Below are 17,907 nucleotides of genomic sequence, written 5' to 3'. Positions count from 1 at the left end.
CTTTATTTTGTTTAAACACTCACAGTAATCCTGCAAGGTGGATGGTGTTACACCCATTCTGTCAATTAGGCTCAAAATGTGTAAATCCCTTGCCCAGCACAGAGCAGTTAGTAAGCAGGGTTCAACCACAGTGCCCACTGCCCATCACTGCAACTCCCTGGCAGAGGCCTGACAACAAAGGGCAGGGCAGCAAGTGGGACAAAGCAGGGCTATACAGTGATGGGAAACGAATGCACACTGGTGGCGAGGCATCTCACCGTGTGCACCGGTGCAGGTTCCTGTGGGGAAAGAGGGGACAGCACGGAGCTGGTGAGACACATGGAGAAGGGCAGGTGCTACACACCTTCTGTGCAGCCTACAGTCCTGGGAGCCCCACAGGAGCCACCTCCAAGAAGGGAAAGACTACAAGGGTCTGTCTGTTTCATTGCTCTATCCCTAGTTCTCAGTAGAATCATTAGATCAGTGAATGAATGAATAAACAAATGATTAAATTAAGAAGATACTTTGCAGCCTACTGCCTTCTTCCTGTTTAGATGGATTTCAGAAAAAAAGCTATTCTGAAACAGACATTCCAGACTCAGATTCTGGTTGCCTCAGAGCACAGACCACACGTGTTGTGATAAAATGTAGAGGCACACAGCAGATCTACCCCCTCTGAACAACCGGTGATGCTTTTTGTAATTTTGGTAGCTATTTAAAACTGCATCGTGCAATACATAATTTTTTATTGATCTGTAATTATAAATGTATCTGATCAATTAAATAAGATGATGAATCCATTCGCAGGCTTCTAAGGCATGTGATTCATTTTGATTGATTGATGATTGATTGATTTTGGTTGGTTGCCCTCCCAGATTTGGGTAGGTAGGTAGGAGGTACCCAAATGTCAGTAGAGAAGACCCCCCGAGTCTCCCAAAATCCTTGACCCTGGCGCCAAATATTCTACTTCATTACACCCTCCAACCTCTACCATTTTTTAGGAAGTCGCCAATTAAAGATTCACCTGGCACAGTCTGGGAAGGCTAACCCTTGAGTTTTCTGACATCCCCACCAAAGAGGAAGAATTCCTCAGATCTCCAGGGTCCTTTCCATCTCGTGAAAAGCCAGGGGCTCTCAAGCACTGAGGGACTGGGTGTTTCTGACAGGGGCAGGAGGGGCGACCTCGGAGCCTGCAGCTCTCAAAGTAAAGCAACCTAAATGGTGAGCGACACCTAGGACAGAGGGTGCCTAAGGGCACTAGGCAGGAGAGCAGCAATGCTTCCCTTTTTCCTCATCAATTACACCTTGACCTCGGGCTCAAATCCCAGGGTTAAACAACGCATCTGAATCAGCTCATTCATATTCAGATTTCTGTTACTCACCACCCCAGAGATTCTGATTCAGTGGGTCTGAAGGGTCCCCAATGTACATTTTTAACAAGGAGGTGGTGACTCTATTGCAAATGAGAAAAACTGCCTTACTCTCCGGGCTACTCCTTGTGACTTGTTAACTTTTCAACCTTTCCACTACCTCTAAGAGTTCAAGGCCATTCAGAAAACATTTACTTATAGGAAGGCAGTGACATAGACACAGTCTGAGATTTATAGGCAGACGGAGGTAGGAGGCGGCATCACGGGCCCCCAGGACCCCAGCCCTAGAAGGAGAGGCAGGCCTGGAGCAAGTACCCCGTGAGCACGGAGGAGGTGGCAGCCGCACCCTGCTGCCGAAGAGGGAAGTGCAGCTCCAGCGGGAAGAAGCAGGGGTGGCTTCACAGGAGACAGAATTTGAACTTGTGCCCGAAGGGTGCAGAGTTTTAAAATCAAGGGCAGGCGGGATGGGTCCTGGGGGAATCCCGCAGTGGCTGCTCTTGTGTGGAGTTGAAATCTACTTCTCTAAGTAAGTCCTTCTGACAGGTCCCAGCTCTACCCAGTTTTTCTCCTGCTGCAGCAAGAGCTCTGCATCTCCACCCCAGGGCCACGCAGTCCGGCTTCCCTGCTCTACTCGAGGCTGGGAGCACAGCTGGAGAAACCCTCCCAGCTCCACGGACTGGGGCCCTCAGGGCTGCACCCCCTGCTGGCTCTTGATCAGCTCCCTTTCCCCTTGGTAGCTGCTCAGCCTCCTGTCCTCTCTGCAACATCCCTACATCCATCGCAGCCCCACCCGTCACTCCATATAGAAAGTGGGACGGCCACTTGGGCAAGAGGGAACACCGGGGATTCACCTTCCAGCCTCGTTCCCCCCTGCTTGTCCCCCAGCGCCGGTACCCACAGCTTCACAGCTGGACTCTGACTTCCAGTGGCGTCCGCAGGGCTAGGGAAGGCCTGGCTTATGATGGACATGGCAAACCAATGGGATTTGGTGAACTTCAATCTGAAAGAAGCCTCCGTCACCACCCCCACCCCCACCCCCAAACCCACCTACCCTATCTGCACTCTCACCTGATCCCACTCAACGCCATTTCCAGGGAAAACACAGTCCATTCCACATGGAAAATCCCTCCCTTCTGCCCTTGCCTCCCCAGCTCCCCCTCGTCCCCATGACCTGTCCCTGTGGATTTGTCTAAACCAGCAGCTGCCCTCACCTCCCGTCTCCCGGAAAGAGGTGAGCTGCCTCCTTGGTAAAGCTCATCCCCACCGCAGGCTCCCTGTCTCCGGCTTTCCACCGTCTTATCCACCCTCCCTCCACACCGCTGCTTCTCAAAGTGTGGTCTGAGAACCGCCACACCTGAATCGGCGGGGATGCTTGTTAACCATGCAGATCCCAGGCCACCCACTCGATCTACTGAACTAAACTCTCTGCAGCTGAGGCCCAGGAGTCTGGATTTTAACAAGCATCCTGGTAATATTTTTTCAAATCATAAACACCCCCCCCCCATGACTCCCACACACATACACTTCCCATCCTCCTAGGGACAGCAGGGTAAATACCAGCTATCGCAGCCTCATCACTGCCTCGCGGCCACATCCCCCGGCAGCCCTTAGAATCTGCGGTACTGAGCCCTGAGCGACCAGAGGGCTGCCAGCTTCCTAAACCCACACTGTTTGTCGTGCCCCTGTGTCTTCATCCCTCCTTTCCCCTCTCCAGAGCATTTTTCCCACCCACTCCCATACTCCAACTCGAAACTCCTGAGTCCCCTCCCCAAACATGCTAAGCCCCCATGCTTCCCACTTCAGTGAATGGCATCCACCCAGTTGCTCAAGCCTCAAACCTAAAAGTCCTGTTTGGTTCCTCCCCGGCCCTACAGCCCAGTCTCAGCAAGCCATTTGGTCCTACCCTCGCGATGCAGCCCAAATCCACGCAACCTGGACCACGCCCACCATTGCTCAGCTGGCCTGCGCTCGGCACATTCTACCCCACGACCTCCTCTTGACCAGTTCATCCCCATCTCTGGCAAATAGCATCTCAGAGAGGCGTTCTCCAACCTCTTGTCCCAAAAGAACTATGTAAAATGAAATCACTTCCTCTTTCTGCACGGGAAATAGCACTCCCTGAAGTTGTAAGAAATACCTGTGTTTACTTGTCCATCTTCCAGCTCTTTCACTATAAGGTAAATAACATGAGGGCAGGGACCCACTTCAGGCAAGTCACCTCTCAGCCCAGCATCCCCTAAGTGCCCTACCATAGACATCCAGTAAATATTCATTGAATGTGAAATGAACTCTTTAAAGTCTTTACAAAAGTTAACTTAATCCACACAGGACCCCCATTACTGTTCCTTTTATTATAGAGGAAGAAACCAAAGTAAGGTGAATTGCAGAGACAGCACAGCAAGTGAAGGACATTGCTGGGATTCGAACCCAGGACAGCCAGAAGTCAGAGCCCAAGCTTCCTTAATCAAACTGCCTCTTCTCAAGGCCAGGACCTGGGGCTTAGGACAGTGTCCAGTCTACTCTACAGATGGTATCAGCTAGCTATGGCTGCATAACAAAATGCCCCACAGCGTATTAGCTTAAAACAACATTTATCATCTCAGTTTCTGTGAGCTAAGAATCCAGGCTGGTTCCTCTGGCTCTGGGTCCCTCAGAAGACTGTAGCCAAGCTGCCAGCTGGAAGGAATTTGCTTCCAAGCTCACTCCCATGGTTACTGGCAGAATTCTGTTCCTTAAAGGCTGTTGGGTGGAGGGCCTCAGTTTCTCCCTGGCTATTAGCCCAGAGGCCACCTGCAGGTCCTTGTCACATGAGCCCCACCGTGGCACAAGTCACAACATGGCAGCTGGCTTCACTGGAGCAAGTGAGAAGGACCAGAGAGGGTGAGAGTGAGGCAGAAATCACAGTCTTTTTGTAACTAGATTAGACTGCTTGGGCTGCCAAAACAAATACCACAGACTTGGGGGAGACAACAGAAATGGACTGTCTCACAGTTCTGGAGGCTGGAAGGCCAAGTTCAAGGTGTTGGCAGGGATGGTGTCTTCTGAGAGCAATGGGGGAGACTCTGTTCCATGCCTGTCCCCCAGCTTCTGGTGGTTTGCTGGTGATTTTTGGTATCCCTCAGCTCAGGGATACATCATCCTTCTCTTTGCCTTCCCCTTGGCATTCTCCCTGTGTGTGTGTCTGTCTCTGTGTCCATATTTCCCCTTTTTATAAGGACTCCAGTCACACTGGACTAGAGCTCACTTGACTGACCTCATCTTAACTTGACTGCACGTGCAAAGACCCTGTTTCCAAATGCAATCATATTCAGCAGTACTGGGGGTTAAGATATAATCTTTTGGGGGGAGGACACGATTCAACCCATCACAGTAACCTAATCTTAAATGTGACATCCCATCGTTTTTCCAGAGCCTCTTGATTAGAAGTGAGTCTCCAGGTCCAACCCACACCCGAGGGAGGGGATTATACATGAGCCTGGATGTCAGGAAGTAACCATCATTAGAGCCATTTTAGAAGCGTCTCCCCTACATGTATCCATAAAAATTACTTGAATAAGTAATCTAGCATCTATCATAGTTGTACTGTCATTCTTTATACATTTATTTCTCCCCCCACCCCGGGCTGTGGGCTTCCTGGAAGCAGGGACCATGTCAGATTCACCACTAGAACATTCCTGGCACCTAAAACTGGACCTGCCACATGACAAGATAGGTGCCCAGTCAATATTTATTGAATAAATGAATATATAAGTAAATGAATGAGAAACAGATAATGTTTCTCTCTGTCCAAGGGAGCAATTACTTCTAAACTCTATATTAGGAGAGCATCACAATAGGACATTGCCTTTATGTGTCTGGGATTAAACGGATTCTACTCCAGCCAGCCCAACCTTAACTATTGATCAGGAAACTAAACACTTGTTTATTTAAGGGGGAAAAGGCAGCACTGGCTGCATACAAAGAATTTGTGAGACAAGTCAGATGTCTGATGAGTAATTTTCTCTGCCATTTTGATAAGACCTACGAGGTACATCTGTTTCATTCACTTTGATCAGAACCAAAAACAACTTCAAACATACTGCCTAATGCAGCATCTACCTGACAGGTGTGTAGGGAGTGATTATATTGTCTCTTTCCATCCCCGGAAGCTATTAATGAGAGCCAACATGACTGGCAGCCTAAGACACGAATTCTGGAAGGGGTGGGGAAAAGAGCCAATCAGAGCAAACAGACTCCACAGAGAAGCTATGGGGTGGAGAGCACAGAGCCCACATGGAGCTCTTGATAGGATGAGAAATGAGGGTCAAAGCCAGAGCCTTCACTGGAACCTTGTCCAAACCACAGGCCAGGTTCTCAGAACAGGAATCGGGCAATTGGGTCTGCTCTTGACACTCACAGGAAATCTGGCGGATCAATTTTAGAGAGCCGATGTGTCAAAATAAAATACTCATCGACAGAGCATGCGTGGGAAGCGGTGTCTGTATTATTCTGGAAAGAAGTGGACCGGGACTCAGGAGGTATGTGTTGGAACCCTGTCCCTGTCCCTCGCTAGCTCTGTGATCTGGAGAGATCTTCCTGAGCCTCAGTCTCTCCGGCTGTAAAATGGGGATAACAGTCCTCAGAACACACTTGGTCATCAGCTTCCTGTTACAGGACTCAAGCTTAGCGTTGGTTTGGGAAGTAGCTCGGCAATGATTTCTAAAAACTAATTTTTTGGCTGAATGACTAGGGAGAAATCAGTGTGTCTGTTCTGCAGAGCTGTGTCACGAACCGTTGCTTCTGTGGCTTCTTGAGTTATGTCCTCTTGTCGTGTGTGTGTGTGTGTGTGTGCACATGTGTGTACGTGTATATGTCTGTGTGCATGTATATGTGTACGTGCACACTCACACCTGCACATATGCATGGATGTGCTCAGTTCCTGGGCCTCCAGCGATTTCTTGTGCTGTCAGACTTTGACAAAATCCTAATAAAAGCAGGGTGATTGCTAATCAACTTCTAGGGGCTCCACTCAGTCCACTGGATGGAAAATCATCTATATTCATCCACCACCCTTGAGGGATATAGTGCAAGGCTTAGAAGCACAGACTCTTTCCAAACGGCCTGAGTTCTAATCTCTGCTCTGCCCCTCTCCTCGTGTGACCTTGGGCAAGTTACTTATCTGCTGTGCCTTTGTTTCCACATCTGCAAACTAGAGATAGTCATGGAGTTGTCATAAGGATTAAATGAATCAGGCTTTAGTGCAGAGTCACAGCCCGCAGGAGGCCTCCTGGTCCTAACACGGCCATGTTCTGCTTTGTTTGGATGACTCTGGGAGGTGGAACATTGTCAGTCCTTTCAACATGCCTTCCAGGGCGAGCAAATTCATCCAGCACCCAGTGCACAATCAATGCAAGCTTGGCAGATGAAAACGAATTCATGAGTAAATGCAAAGACTCATACTTGCTGTCACAGAGTCCACTGAGAAAGAAAAACCAGTCTGTGTGTTCAATCTTTTAAAGGACACATGCCATCTAAGAGTATTTGGTATGGAGGAAACTACTGGAAATCAATCCCTTCTATCTTTTGCTGGGGCTTTGGATGTTCTCATGCCGAGCAGGACTGAACATCGTATGGGGAGAAGGGAAAAGGGGTGTCCTGGGCAGCCCCCCAGAAACCCAACCACAAGCCAGCTTCCCCATCACGGCCAAGACATGGCTACTCTCAACGGGACACCGCCGGGCCCGAAGCCCTGGGGCAGCCATTCGCTTCTGGCCACTCCCAACACAAAACTCTCTGAAAATGTCTCCTCTCTCATCTTGTCAAAATCCCCCTCCTGCATGACTGAGAAGCTGTCAGTGTGATCTACAACCCCCAGGCAGGCCTGGAAAATGAGCTAAATTGCCTGAGTCACTAGCAATGATAGAATCATTCTACAGGAAATTGGAAATCAATTCTTGTCATCACTGTACAGAACTCCTCTATCAAGAGTTCCAGCTCACCCTGTAATGCAACCATGAAGGACTTGAAGGCCAATATGGTAACAACAGGAAGAGAAAGGGCCGTGTGTGTGTGTGTGTGTGTGTGTGTGTGTGTGTGTGCGCGCGTGTGTGTGTGTGTGTGTGTGTTTATGTGTGGATGTGTGTTTATCCAAAAACACATCGACGTCCAAAGACAGTACCAAACCGCTCAGGCTGGCGGAAGACCTCGGCATCCAGCATATGGAGATATTGCATCCTAGGAAGCTGGGAACTAAGTTGTGCATCCGCTATGGAGTTTAATTGAAAATGAGATGCTCTTCCTGGAACCTGGTGCATGCCCTCCTCAGCAGAGCACCTCTGCCTGCGCTGGGCTAGTGCACAACGAAGAACAGTAATAGCCATGGTCCCCCCTTCACAGAGCACTTGGACATCCTCAAGGAATCTTCAGGTATGTTGTCCCAACCGACATCACAGAGAGTTTTGGTTTGCTTTTGATTTTCCATGGGCTTGGCTTGCATGGTTGGATTGTTTTGTATCTTGAGAAGCAGCAAGGCCATAAAAGTTATCCAAAAGATCTGTGTTCAAGTCCTGACTCTTTTACTTACATATGCTCACATAGAGAGTATTAGAAAAAACGCTGAATTTCTCCGAATCCCACTTTTCTACATTGTCCATAAAATATAGAAAGTAGCACACATAGAGTTGTGATGAATGAAGTAAATAAGTTTGTATGTGGAGAAATGCCATGTAAATTTACAATGATACATAATGATGAGTTATAATATTGGTGTAGGCGTTTACACATTAGGCCACTGGGCAAACTGAGCCCCAAAGATGTAGAATGACTTGCCTAAAACTCGTCCATGTGAAAATAAGAGTAATCACTGGGACTTCTCTGGTGGTGCAGCGGTTAAGACTCCAAACTCCCGGTGCAGGGCACCTGGATTCGATCCCTGGTCAGGGAACTAGATCCCACATGCATGTCGCAACTAAGAGTTCTCATGCCACAACTAAGGAGGCAGCGAGCTGCAACTAAGACCTGGCACAACCTAAATAAATAAATAAATATTTTTTTTTTAAAAAAAGAGTAATCACCAAGATTTATGCTAGATTATAAAACATTTGCTTGTTCATTATGGATTTTGGAATAAGGATGTAATAGGGAGGATCATTCTCCTCCTTCTCGTAAGGAAGACATTTGGAGAGCATCAGGGAAGAGCTCACAGACTGAGGATCAGGGACCTTGGTTCTTTTCTTCACTGGGCTCACTCTTGCTTTAGAGACCTCTGGGACCCCAAACCTCACCCTTCTTAGTGGTTCTAATAAGCTCCCCCATAAGAAGCATCATCCTAGAGAATTCTGAATATCACAGGCTCACACTATCAAATTCCCCTCAATGATCACTGACAGGAGAACCTAGGTTGGAAGAGGGGCAGCGGATGGCTGCTCCCATACCTATGCTTATCACAGGCACCCTCCCACGGCTTGGCTCAAGTGCCCATCTCCCCCAGGAAGCCTCCCTGATTGCACCAACCCTCAACGAGCTCTTGAAATCATTGCCTCGTCTATCCCATTATTTGCACCTATTTCTTTGTTTTTCTTTCTTTCAATGCGTAAATCTTGCCTCCTAATCTGACTGCAAGTCCCTACAGGAAGGAGGCCACACCTCTATCCTTGAGTGTCCAAGTGCTATGCTATGGATTAGGGCCACCAGGAGATGCCTAAGAAATCTTTGATGAAGAGGAAGAGGAGGAAGGATTTTCATTCCTCACTGGATGCAAATAGTTGTAGGTCTAGTGGAGAGGCCAGGGCTGAAAATCACAAATTTTGCAGACTTCACGGCATGATTTTAGTACACCACATAAGTACTCACCCCCAAAGCTGCGACCACATGGGTCTGCGTGATGCCTGGGTCTTAGCAACTCAGCTGGCAGAAAAAGAGAAGAACCAAACCAACCAGCTGCAGACCAAATGGCCCTGGGAGGGTTAACCAGGGTCTAGTAGATGAAGTCTGGACTGTGGTGAACTAAAATGTGGCTCATGGGAGTTCCCTGGCAGTCCAGTGGTTAGGAGTCGGCGCTCTCACTGCTGGGGCCTGGGTTCAATCCCTGGTCCGGGAACTAAGATCCCACAAGCTGCGTGGTACAGCCAAAAAATTTTTTTTAACAAATAAGTAAATAGAATGTGGATCAGGAGCACGTGGAGAGTCAAGGGAATGCATTCAGGGGGCAGGGTGCTGCTGAGGAAGGTCAGGCAGCAAGTGATACCCAAAGTCAGGAGGAAGCATCTTCCCTGTCCTGGGCATCAGGTCACAGCCCAAGGACCATGTACATGAGGGAAGCCCAAGGGAGTCAATGTAATAAAGAATCTGACTCCATTTTGGACGTTTGACTACTGCCAGCTTCCAAATCCCACCACTCTCCTTCCCCACCTGCCCCACAGCTAGGCAAGATGATGGGAAAGCCAAGGCATAGGTAGGAAGATCAAACCACATGTGCACGGGAACACTCACTTTGGCCCCACCCCCGGCCACCTACTATGGACTGAATTGTTTTGTCCCCCCAAAATTCACATGCTAAAGCCCCACCCCCCAAAGTGATGGTATTGGGAGATGGGGCCTTAGGGAGGTGATTAGGTCATGAGGGTGGAGTCCTCAGGAATTAGATTAATGCCCTTATAAAAGGGATCCCAGAGACCTCCCTTGCCCCTTCTGCCATGTGAGGACACAGTGAAAAGATCACCATCTATGAACCAGGAAGCAGGTTCTCTCCAGACACTGAATCTGCCAGCACCTTGATCTTGGACTTCACAGCCTCCAAAACCTTGAGAACAAATTTCTGTTGTTGAAGCCACCCAGACTATGGTATTCTGTTATGGCTGCCCAAGCTCACTAAGACACCACCATAAAACCCCAAGCCAGGGAGATCCTCTCCCTGTGTTCTCATGCCATTGTCAGAGCAGCCTGGGGCCCTAGCCTCCTCTCTCCAGAAAGCCTCATTATGTGAATAATAAATCCTTTCCTATTCTCTTAGTGCATCTGTGGCATCATGAGCCTCGATATCTGAGCCACAGTTTTTAGGAGGAGGGGTTGATCCCACCTTGGTGGGGTAACCATAACAGCCAGCAAGCCTCAGGGAGGATTTCCAAACCCCAACAGTCAAACAAGCTGGGGCTTGGGGCTTGGAGCAGGGAAACTGGAATTCAAGTCAGTGTTTCTAATTGGGCTGACATGGAGCAGAGGTGAGGAAAGACTAAACTTGAGAAACCCTGGGTTCCCACAAGACCAATGCCACAGCCCACCCTCTGGTGCTGACTCGGACAACTGCAGGGCTGAGCCTGCAAGTAGAGGCACGCACACTGCTACCCAGGAAGGACAAAGGAAAGCAAGGGCTGACTTGGCACAGCGTGTTAACGTAAAGAAATTCTCACTCTAAGGAAAACATTGGTTCTGCCCCAGCCATGCCCACCAGTAACCTTTGGAGCAAAGCATTCAAGGTGTAAGCTGAGCAGAAACTATAGATTGGCTCCTTCTAACTACTCCCAGGCCGGTGTTTCTTGCCTTCCTTTATTTTAGAGGTGAGAAAGCTGAAATATTCCATCTTTAGTCTCCTTTTCAGCTAGCGATGACACTGACGTAGTTTTGGACAAGGAGCTATAGAAAGAAATTTTCTAAGGAAACCAGCTCCCCCAAGTTAAAAAGATGACGCCCAACAAGGAAATATCCCTTTGTCTCTTCCTACTTCCTTCTGCCTGGAATGCAGGTGCAAAGCAGCGAAGCGCAGCAGCCACACTGTGACCATGAGGGTGGAGGAGACATGCTAAGGATGATGGGACAGAAAGATAGAAGGGCCTGAATCAGCCCTGAATTGCTCTCCTGTGAGCTTCTGATTATGTGGGGAAAATAAACTGTTGCTTGGTTAAGGCACTATAGTTGATTTTCTCCTACGCACAGGCAAACTGTGGGTAAAACAACTGGCACATCAGCAAAGCTAGAGGAGAGACCCATTGGTGGCTGATCAAGAGCATTTACTTTAGTGTCAGATCCGACAGACCTGAATCAGTGTCCCATCTCTGACTTCCTATAAGCTAGGTGAACTTGGGCAAGTTACTTAATCTCTCCAACCTTTAGTCTCTTCATCTGAAGAATGAATATGATAATAGTACCCACTTCAAAGAGTGACTTAAATGCAAACTTCAATGCAAAGCACTTAGCCCAGGGCCTGGCACAGAGTGAGTCCTCAGCAAATGCGGGTTATTTTTCGGTTAAACTGGTTCTTTCCACAAGGTCAATGCTCCATTTTCCTTGAAGGAACAATTATGAATAAGCTAATTATACCTTTTTTCTTTCTTTTACTTTTCAACCACTTAAGGGCATTTATGCTGCCATGATATTCATGTTCGGAGGCCAGTGGGTCACATAAATGAGTCTCTAGAGGCTCACTCAGAAAGACACTGGAGTTGTTGACTGTTGCCCCTTCCCTGACATGAAGAGTGGAGATAGGTCTTTAGAAGGGCTTTGAGTGTGTCCCAACAGGAGTGTCAGGATCGAGCCCCTGTGTTCTTAGGGACAGTGGACTGGGCCAGTTTTCCAATTAGGAAGCAGAGAGGGAAATCTAGGGGGCAGAATATCAAAGAACCCCTTCCCTGACCCCTCTGTATGAAATCTTTCTAACAGATGATGGAAGTTTTCCTTCCATAATGAGCACTGATTCTCCAATGCAAATCCACTGGGGACAGAGGACACACGAACCTCAATTCTCTTTAAAGTATGGATGACTGTCATTGGGGTCTTTCTGGAAAGCAGGGTTTCAATGCATTGAGGTCTTTGCAGAAATCAGTGGAGGAAGTGAGAAAACTCAAGTGCAGAAAGAGGGGGTCATGGCCCAGTGACGTACTTTGCAACGTTCACAGTTTTGCCAGAAGTCACTCTTCCCTGTTGGCCCAATAACAATCCCCGAGTAACGTGTTCTGTCCATGTAGGGTTTTCCAGGCCTTAAACTCACCCCTTCCTCTCCTTCCAGAGATCCCTAGCCATTGGGAACCAAAATAGCCGCTGGACTCATGCCGGGGAAGTGCCCAGTCACCACCAAAACATAGGGCACAGTGGAACTCCCACCTCCCACCTCAGGACCATCACAGTAAGGCTTGTCCAGGGATGTGCTGTGACCTGCAGACCCTGCATCCAATGCTGCCCACAACCGGCTGAGTGATGAGGTCCGCTGAGGCCAGCTGGCTCCATCAGGCAGTCAGGGCTGGAGCAGAAAGGGCTTGCCGAGAACTTGGGGACTCAATAAACCTCAGCCAATGGATTCCAAGTTCTGACCCATGAGACAAGCCTCTCCCCTCCCGTGGAAAAGGAGTAAAAACACAGGAAAAGCAGAAATCCTCTCTCTCAAGCAGGAATGGGGGGGTGTGTGCGCGCGCACACACACACACACACACACACACACACACATTTAAACACAACCTCATTTGATCTTCTCAACAGGCCTGTGAAACAGTCTGGGCAAATATTATTATCTCAATTAATAGGTGATCAAATTGAGACTCAGCAAGTTTAAACAACTCGGCCAAACCCAATCCCACCAATATACGCAGGCCCAGGCTCTGGGGCCGACCACTCTCTGCCTCTCTGCGTAATTGCCCTAAATAACTCCCATATGCTCCACAGGGAGGATCGAGAGGCCACCTTTCCCCTCAACGGCAGCGAGGAGGTTTTAAATTTTTATTTTTTGAAAGTGCAGAGATGTTTTCAATAGTTCCTGCCTCGGTAAGCCTTCTCCTCTGGATGAAAAAGAATCCGGTTGGCGAGCCTGCCCTACAGATGGCCGCAGCTAAATGCCTAACAGCTTGGGTCCTGCATCTGATTGCAAGCGATGAAGAAAAACAAAGGAGGTCTTAAACCGTGGCAAGGCCTGCCTGGCTTCGGCACATTCTTTTGCGGCAATATTCAAGATGTGTGCGATGGCCGCCTTTCAATAATTTTTAGTGTGTTATTCTCTCGAATCTTTGAAGTTTCTCTTATGGAGAAAACATTTTCTTTCTTGGCTTTTTAAAAATGCAAAATATGGGAGCCTTACGATCTTAACTCTCACAGCTCATAAAGACTCGCGCAGAAGCGGTAGCCAGGCCCGTAAGGCCTATTTCCTGTTCTCCAGGAGAAATAAAATCCCCTCTCCATGTGACCCAGCTACCACGGCCTCTTTGTCACAGGGAGAAGGAAACGCTTGCTGTCTACTGGAGCCTCCAGGCCTCTCTTGGAGACCAGAAAGGGGCTGAGGATGAAGCCACTTTCCAGGAGGCAATAAAGTCTAGATTCATTGAGAATCAAGGCGACGCACAGAATTCCTCTTAACGTGTCTCCCTAATTCCTCCTTTCCTTGAAATACTGCCTTGCACCCAATTACACCAACAATCTTTTTCAAATACCATTTCTGACCCCGCACTCCCTTTTCAGGAAACTTCTGAGGCTCTCTACGGCCCATTATGTCAACACAAAACTCTCTGACCCCAGGCCCGAGCATCCTGCTACGTGTCACCCACAGTGTCAGCTCTGCAAGGGTCCCTTCTCACCCAGCCTCTGCCCGTTTGCCTAAGCAGTCTCTGCCATCTGTTATCTGCTCTGTTACTGAATCCCCAGCCCAGCTTGTCCCTGGGCCTTCAAGGGTTTCCTCCACCACTGTGTTTATCCAGATGATGCCTTTGGCCTGGGAGTCAGGCAAACCTGAGTTCAAATCCTCTGCCACTTAAAGACAGGTCATACCTTCTGGACAAGTTTATGAGAGTTAAAACCGGTAGGATGATACAGGTATGCCTTCATGCCTGGCACAGAAGAGGCATTTTACCACACCTGGGGGAAGACGCCCAAACAATTCCATCCATCCACGTGGAGAGAGGCATGGAAGTGTTGTATGACATTTGTTGGCTCTTCTTTATAGTAAAGATGCTTCAGTGCATATAATGTATGTAATTTTAAGGTTCACCAGCAACGCTTTCCTCCAAGCAGCCTGTCCTAACTCACCTGACATTTGTCTACACCCCCTTCCTTTCTTCCTAATGAGACTACCAACTTGGGGGTTGGGTATGCTTGCTAACCAGTCCTTCCCTAGGTAAGTCTTCACTCCTTTGCTTTGTGCCAATAATCCCTGCCCTACATCAGGGCAGTTCGGCATCAGAGCGCACGGGACTGAGGCCACACTGATCAAGGAGAGAAAGAGGAATGTTAGGGTGTGAGGAGGGGGCATGAGGGTGGGCCCCAGGTTCAGGAACCTCATCACAAAGGCTGGTCCCAGGGGTGGAGCAGCGCAGGAGCTAGGATCCAAAAGATCATGATGAAGTCTAGCCTGTCCCCAGTGGGCACATGCCATCTGGCAGGCTGGTAGGGCCCATGGATAATCCCCACCTGGGAAAATAAGTAAATGAATGAGAAAGAAATGGACTGCCAAAGTCTGGATCTTCCAGATCAGAGTAGCCACTTTCTACTTCTAAGCAACACGGAGATATGTCCAACCAACCAGATATTACTCAGGTACCTGAAAATGTGAAGCCAAGTTCCTTCAACGACCTTCTCCCTAAGAATGTATGGCTGGAGGTGGGCTCACGGGTGATAGTGGGGTCTTGGGAGGGCTACAGGGTGGAAGGAAGAGCCACTAAGGGCACCCTGAGGAGAAGCCAGGAAGCCAGAGGGTTAAGACACATGTCCCTGCCCCACCAGAAGCCAGCAGTCCATGTGATCAGCTCTAAGGGGTACAGTGAGCTCAGATTCCACGGGTGAGGCAGGTGCTGGCTTCCAGAGGATATATAATGTAGTTAGGAGGTTAAACAGGGAGCTGACATTCAAAAAACCATGCAGAATTGGAATAACACATACAGCAGCCTAATTCCAGGCCACTCAGTTAGCAGAGAAGGTGCCTTCAGTTCACTGTGTAGACCAAGCTAGCAGATGGCAGTAGTGGTAGGGGTTTTTTTAACGCTTTCTCTGGTAACAGAATATATCCTACTTTCAAAGACACCCACAGACAAGACAGATCCCATCTTCAGAAGTAGTTTTAAGTCTCAGGTCTGTATAATTAGACTCCCGGATCCCCCTCACTGCAGTGATTGGTTGGTGAAGGGTCACATGACCAGAGCTGAACCAATGGGAGTCATCCCTGGAACTCTGGCTGGAGTTGTGGCTGGCGGGCGTGCTTTCTTCTCACTGGGATTCCCCAGCTTTAAGGACAATGTGGATCTACAGCTGTTGAAGGCCATCCTTGCCAGCACATGGGGAGAGCCTGCCTGAGAATGAAACTCGTCCAGAGAAAAAGAAGCAGGAAATGGAAAAGAGAGAGACTCCCAATGATTAATAGTTTAAAACCCTGGATCCAAATGTACCTGAAGAACATATTCTTCTCCCTTGAACACATCTTCCCTGGGACACAGCCAGTAACTCTCTTTTTTCTTCTAAGTCAGGTTTCTGTTACTTGTAACTAAAATCATTCTGACTTATACACCTGGCTCATTGGCTCAGGGCCAGGCTGATTCATTCTTCAGGTGTCTGGTCTTCACTCCTGGATGCCAAGCAAGATTGAGGCAGGCAAAAGCGGGACTGGGGAGCTCATGGCACCCCTGAGGTTACCCGCCTTGGCACAATGAAAAGGACCCAGAATTTGGCATCAGGCCGACTGTATTCAAATCTCTATCCTTCCATTTACAAGCCGTGTGACCCAGGTTGGTTATTTAATCACTCTAGGCCTTCATTTTCCCAACTAAAAAATGGTAACAATAACATTTCCCTCGTAGGCTTTCTGTGAAGTTTTAATGAGATTGGGAATATAAAGGACTTGATCCCGCGTCTGGCTCACAGCGGGAGTTTGATAAATGGTGCAATTTTATGTCACCGTGGTGGGTTTGTCCCAGCGTGTTCAGCACTGGGAACAAGAACGGCAGAGATTATTGAAATTTATAAATAAGGTCCTCAAAATAGCATTGCCGCCAATGATTTCAATCTTCTCCCGTGTCTTTTTTTCTCTCTCTTTTTTAACCAGAGCTGCTAAATACCAACCAAGTTGCCCTGAGGGCTATGAAAGAAGGAGAAAAATCACAGTGCTATAGCCTCCGGGTGGTAACAACTGGAGCCAGGGGTGGCATCCCGAGCTGCCTCCTCTTTTCGGCTACAGAGTGGAGCACGCGGGGCCCCGCATCACCCGCAGTCTGTGTCCCGGCCACTTTCCTCCTCCAGCTCGGGCGCAGGGGCACATGGAGCAGAGGCACCCACTCTGGACTAGGAATCTGGAAACCTGGGTTCTATGCTTGGTGTCATGTGGCACCTTTCACAGCCAACTGTGCTTGGCTAGGCCTCAGTTTCCCCATCTGTAAACTGGGAGTGCAAATCAGATGATCTCTGAAGTCCCTCTCAGATAGGAACCTTTGAGTTTGTAGAGGCCAGCCTTCACTAGGGATCCCCTCCAGGAGTTTCGAAATAACGCTCCCGCCTAAACTTCCCACAAGATCTCCCTCGATGGGACGCAGCTTGCATGCCATCAGGGGTAAGTTCGAATCAAATCATAACACTGGTGCGGCGTATAGCCTTTGGTCCTACTACAGGCAGCATCCAGAGGTGCTCAGGGATGGAGATTAGTGGGTGGCGTCATTCTCAGAGTGCTGTCCCCGACCCACAGAATCAGCATCATCTGGGAACCTGTGAGAGACGCAAACCCTGAGACTCCCAATCCACAGCAACGGCAGCGGGGGCGGGGGACAGCAATTTGTGCTCTCACAAGGCTTCTGGGGAATTCTGATACACTCTACAGTACATTCTAGAGCTGTGCTGTCCAAGATGATAGCCGCTAACTACGTGCGCCTATTTAAACTGGTGGAAATTAAATTCCTCAATCACACTAGCCACATATCAAGAGCTCAAGAGCCACATGGCTAGTGGATACCATACTGGACAGTGCAGAAATAGAATATCTCCATCATTGCAGAGAATTCTGTTGCATACTGCTTCTCCGAGTGTGGTCCGTAGACCAGCAGCACTGCCTTTTGCTGGGAGCTTGTTAGATGCAGACTCTCTAGCCCTGCCCCAGATCTGCTGGATCAGAACCTGCATCTTCACAAAGCACCTTAAAGTCTGCAAAGCACTGGGTTGAACCATCCGGAACAGAAGAACTGGGTGGCTGCCACACACTGCCAAGTAGAACAGCACAGAACCCACCAGCATTAGGACACGGCGACATCGCAGCCTCCATGAACCAGCACGGCCATGACTGCACAGCCCAACACCACAGTGGCTTCCAAACAGCTCAACTTTGCAACTGCCATGAGTCACAGGCATCGTGGCCTCCACAAGTGACAACCACGTTGCTGTTACTATACAAACAAGGTCATGGCTACATATGATACCCCATCACAGTTGCCAGAAGCTACATTATTGCCCTCTATATCATAGTATCCAATTGTCAGCTACCCCCCAATGGGGGTTCCAAATTGGACTTGGGAAAGAGGGCTTCTCCAGAAACCTATGAGAGGCAGAGACCCTTCAGGACTTATTGCCACAAAGCTCTCGATGGCTGTGGGGTTTGCCAAGTCTGCCTGTGGTGTCTGATTCCAGCCGATGCTGA

General features: G+C 48.8%; 1 long non-coding RNA gene across 2 annotated transcripts in view; it reads right to left on the bottom strand.

The window, feature by feature from the left end:
• LOC115861286 (uncharacterized) overlaps window positions 1-17,907 on the bottom strand; it is a 591,507-nt gene that overhangs the window by 416,549 nt on the left and 157,051 nt on the right. The gene's annotated exons all lie outside the window — the stretch shown is intronic.

The sequence above is a fragment of the Globicephala melas genome, chromosome 15 (assembly GCF_963455315.2).
Source record: "Globicephala melas chromosome 15, mGloMel1.2, whole genome shotgun sequence".
NCBI lineage: Eukaryota > Metazoa > Chordata > Mammalia > Artiodactyla > Delphinidae > Globicephala > Globicephala melas.
This window is presented reverse-complemented; position numbering and strand designations above follow the sequence as displayed.